Raw genomic sequence first — 5,632 nt, forward strand, 5'->3', positions numbered from 1 at the left:
CAACACCATAATGGTCACTGTGGTGGAGACAGCAGCAGAAAGAGAGGGGACATGAGAATATAATACACTGCTATATATAATGCTTATGTAGCAGTATGAAACACTACAGTCTTATTTTGTAGTTTGTTCTCTGGTTAAACAAAACAAGACAAAACCAAACAAAAATGTTATCATGGCAGGCTGCAATAGGATGACCTTAACTAATTTACTGCCCAAGCCCGAGTTATTCCCGAAGTCTTTGCGTGCCCAGGCCTGAGTTACATGAGCTATTAGTCAGTTAGATTTGATTAAAAACCATCCAAAATTGGATTGCCGCTCCGGGGTTTCTAAGTAACTATAGAGCGAAGCGCACACACAGTCAGTCTCTCCCTCAGACACACACACACACACACACACACACACACACACACACACACACACACACACACACACACACACACACACACACACACACACACACACACACACGCACACATGCAGGATAGAGAGATGGATGAGGAAGACAACGTTGGTGCAGAATCTACTGGTTCTTCAGATTTGGTCGTGAAAAATAAGTCAACTTCCATTGTTTGGATATATTGCTTGTGTTGTCTTGGATTGTCGCGAGTCGCGACAATTCAAGACAACACAAGCAACGACTGTACAGTTCAATGAGAAGTCAATTTCATTTCCCCATCAAAATAAATAAACTCCACAATTAAGCTTACAATGAGTCAACGCGTTCCACAGCGCTTTGTGAGCTTGTAGATTGGCTGTTTTCAAAGTTTTTTAAGCCACAGTCCCCTAGCTGAAATCTGAGAGGACTTTCACACAACAAGGATTTGCACCCCGCTGTTGCGAGAAAATCAATCTAATCGGAGCTGAAATCGGCCTTGTGTAAAGGGGTCCTTCATGGGTTAAGTTCTATTCAAGCACAGTGCCTATAGGCTACTTCTCTGCTAATTCACCCTCTTGTATTTCACATTTACTCCCTGTTGCTATTTTGTTCCTGCTGTGCGGCAGTTATAGTTCACCAATTAATCAGGCAAATCTTGAATGATCTGAATAATAACTCAAATGTTATTACTCAAATATTCCTGCTAGTCAGTAACACTCAATAACTGCGTTTCCATTAAGCCTTTTCGAAAATAGGAAGCGAATCACCAGCAAGTCGTAAAAAGAAAAGTGCATTTTGCCCGTTTCCATCCACTGATAACATGCAAGTCTTGGGAGATAGTTCATGAAATAAGCAGTCGGTGGCACAATTTTTCCAGTCATGAGACACATTATTGAAAATGCATTTTGATAACACATTGGGACAATCATTGTCAGTGAAAAGAGTCTCTTGTACTAACAGTCACATGCAGATCAGCAGACTGGACAATCTAGTACAGTACTCGTTTTCATTTCAAGGACCCTCCTCAAATTGATTTGTATTTGGCCACGGACCCCCATCTTAATCCAGAGCGACTATCAATAGCAAGGTAATACATCGAAATATCAACATCTTTTGTGCCATGGTACAAACAGTCACCTCCTGTGAGCTTGTACATCTGCTAAGAGCCAACGTGTAAAATATGGATAAAGTGGTTAAAATGATTGAGATGCCCCAGGAACACCCCTCAAGGAACCCTGGGGGTCCCCGGACCCCACTTTGAGAAACACTGCAGTACGCCGCTGTGACCGGATGGTTTTCCATCCACCTGTCAAGCAGATATTACTCTAGGGTGTGTAGTCACATTTTGGGCATATTTGTTTGAAAGAAAATGTCATATCATGAACGCCGCACGCACCCTCAAATTGAAACTGCATGTTTAGGGGCACCTCCAAAAGAGCTTTAACTTCTAACCTTAGGGGGTGCCAGAAAACGTCCAAGGGTCCTGACAGCTGCAAGTTGCAACCCATGACTCACACAGCCCTGGTTTGGCCACCCGGCCTGGCTGAGATATGCGCTCCCTGGTGCACCCCTTCCTAGTTGAGTTATTCATTGCAATTCTATCACCGATTCTTTCTTACCCCGATCTTTTTTGTCTTTTTCTTTCTTTCTTTTTTTCTCATCTTTTTGAATGCGATGCATCATAATTCACTCTCAGTTGCATTTACATCTCTCTCATTGCCTCCCTAGCCTCACTTATTAGTTAAATGTATGCTTTGTGTGTGTGTGTGTGTGTGTGTGTGTGTGGGGGGGGGGGGGGTCAATGCAGAATAGAGCTTATAAATTAGTTTCAGCACCTGTCCTTTTTTTAAGTAAATATTTTCAGCTAAAATCTTTACTTCTGGAGGTCTCATGGCACAAAATATTTTTGAGATGGAGATCTCCAGCCAAATACGTTTCGGGGGTCTTGATGTGAAAAGGTTTGAGAACCACTGCTCTATCACCTTTTTCTGTACTCCCTCTCTCTCTCTGTGGGGGTGCAGAGGGGCATTTAAGACCAAGCACGAGGGTTCAGACGGCAGGATGGGGCACACGTCCGCAGGGTAGAGGGGCTTAAAGTGCGCGTGCATGTTTGTGAACACCACAGCTGTTAATGGCAGTGCTCACTGCACACGCGCTTGTGCATTGTATGCACAAATTACATTCATCCTTTGACAGGGCACAAATTACATTCATCCTTTGACAGGGCAGGCAGGCAGGCAGGCAGGCAGGCAGGCAGGCAGGCAGACAGACAGACAGACAGACAGACAGACAGACAGACGGTTAAATAAAATTGGAAATAGACTAATTAATTTAACTCAGACAGTGTAAGGGGGCCATCTGGTTTCATTTTTACACTCACAGTTAAATTAACGCAGGATTCCGCTGCACATGACCAGAAAATGCATAACAAACAATGGGCTCAATTCAGACCTGCATTCTGAATTAATTTGATATCCGTTTTCGGAGTTTCTCAGAGTTCATTCTGCCACAGAATCAGAAAAGAAAAATATAATGACACATATATAGGGTTACCAAAACGAATCTCACTGCTGCCAGTCAAAAACCTTGTATATCCATATTTCTCTGTTTGTATTCTTTGTAAACGAATGCCCTACTTCATACTATTGTGTCATACAAAAATCCATCTACAAGCTCACAAGGCGTTGTGCTGTGAACTTATAGATCTGCTATTTTTATTTCATTTTATTCGTAACCCATTAAAACGGGGAAAGCATCTGTATCATTGAACATTTTAGCGTTGCCTATAAGAAGTAGTCACATATAGGCCTACAAGCTCACAGCGCATCACTTTGTGCCGCACTGCGAGCTTGTACATCTACTATTCTTGAACATTTTTGAAAAATCTTGAGAGTGTTTGAATCATCTATCATTTTTTTATTACAAAAAAAGTGTGAGAACGTACTGATATTAGAACGCATTTGTGGAATCGGCCTCACGTCTTCATGGGTTTAAGTGAAAGTGTTTTATGTTACATTTCCTGGAAGCGTTTTGAACATGAGGTTTCCACCCGACAGCAACGACATAGCACACAGCTGCAGCAGTCTAGGCCAAGGGTTCCCGACCGCCACTCCCTGGGGACTGGTGTGCATTTCCACACTTTGTCGCGGAACGGGCTGGTTCGGGAACCACCGTGGGCTATTTAGAGGGAAAGTTCTGCATGTGATTTGCATAATTCAGAAGGACACAGGAATACTTTTTCCTGCTGCAGACTGACTGTACTCAATAATAATATCCCCGGTGTTAATCAAGTCTTATGACACCACCCACACATCTGTACAACAAACGGTTCATGAGATATAGAGGCACTTCCTGTTTGGTGAAGGGCACTTCCTGTTTGGCGAAGGAAACACAAATTAAGGTTAAGGACTCTTAATCAAGTCATATGACACAACCCACGCGACTGTAGGACAAACGGTTCATGAGATATAGAGGCACTTCCTGTTTGGCAAGGGGCACTTCCTTTTTGGTGAAGGAACCACCAATTAAGTTTAAGGACTCTTAACTCATACAGTGCCAGGCGACTTTTAGAGCAACTTTCTCACTATGGAGTTCCCTGCCAAGCGACTTTGGGCGACTTTTACTTAGAAAAAAAAAAAAAAAAAAAAATTCTTTTTTTTTTTTTTTTGGACCCAATTAAATCTAGTAAACATGATTTCAATCGCGATTTTGCATGTTCCACCCCCCATACAACCCCATCTTTCAAACATGGCAGCCATTTTTGTTTACATCTGAAGAAAACATTATGGCTGATAAATCATGAATGCCTGAACGGATTTCCAATCTTTTTTTTTTGTTTGAAAGCTGTGAACAGCCTGCACAAACATGGTGCATGATCTGTGCATGGGCGTGCATGATCTGTGCACTATAAATTACATGGGAGTCTATGGAGGCTTCTGGCACTAGTGCCACTCGAGGGGCATTTTAAATTGGCAGTAAGTGAGTTAATCAAGTCATATGACGCCACCCACGTGTCTGTACGACAAACGGTTCATTAGATATAGAGGCACTTCCTGTTTGGCGAAAGGCACTTCCTGTTTGGCGAAGGAAGTTTGACGCTTCGCCACGGTCACGCCGTTTAAAAAAAAGATTTTGATAACTTTGCATCGTTAAGGTGTCTTGTGTACGCTGAGCGAATTCGAATTTGATCTGATTAACGCCCTAGGAGGAGTTTGTTAAAGGACCTACACCATGAATTTTCACTTTTTCTATTTTAAAACCTTTTTTTGGGGTCCCACTGGCACCTTCTATCCTCACAAAGTCCTATTTCTGACCGTTGTGTCTTTCTCTGGTTTTGGGCAGACAGAGATGAAAAGCTTTCCACGGGTTCTCAGAACAGTGCTGTTCTGAGAGTTGACGAGAGTGACGTCACTCTCGTTTCCCGTTTTTTTTCAAAACTTTTTTTTTTCAGAAAAATGCAATGCAGAGTAAAAAAAAAAATTTTTTTTTTTAAAAATATTTTTTTTCAATTTTTTTTTTCAAAACTTTTCAAAACTTTTTTTTTTCAAAAACGTTTTTTTTCAAAAACGTTTTTTTTCAAAAAACTTTTTTTTTTCAAAACTTTTTTTTGTTTTTCGCCACTTGTGATGTGCATGCAAAGTTGTGCAACTTTTGGAGTACGTTTGGCGCCTCAAAAACGCGATTCATTTGGCGGAAGAAGAATAATCTTTGCAATCAAAGCTGCAAGCAGCGATGACCGGGCCCTCGCAGCTCTACCCACGTCACAAGGGGCAGCAGCCAATCGGAAGAGGGGGTGGGGCTAGTTAAACCAATTAAGCTGAAGGACTCTTAATCAAGTCATATGACACCACCCACACGTCTGTACGACAAACGGTTCATGAGATAAAGAGGCACTTCCTGTTTGGTGAAGGGCACTTCCTGTTTGGCGAAGGAAGCGCCAATTATGGTTAAGGACTCTTAATGAAGTCATATGACGCCGCCCACACGTCTGTACGACAAACGGTTCATGAGATAAAGAGGCACTTCCTGTTTGGTGAGGGGCATTTCCTGTTTGGCTAAATAGGCCCCAATTCTCCCCTTTGCAAATCCCGCCCCATTCTGCCCTGTTACTATGGTGGTACAGATGACCCTGGGCAGATTGTTTTTATAGTGGCAGTGAATGGGGGGAGAGGGTATTTTCATTGCCTCATTATTGCAATTTAAAGTACCAAAGGAAAAACATCTAGGTGATATTAATAAAAAGGGAAGACAAAGGTA

The sequence above is a fragment of the Nannobrachium achirus genome (genome assembly GCF_963921795.1).
Source record: "Nannobrachium achirus genome assembly, chromosome: 18".
NCBI classification, from domain to species: Eukaryota; Metazoa; Chordata; class Actinopteri; order Myctophiformes; family Myctophidae; genus Nannobrachium; species Nannobrachium achirus.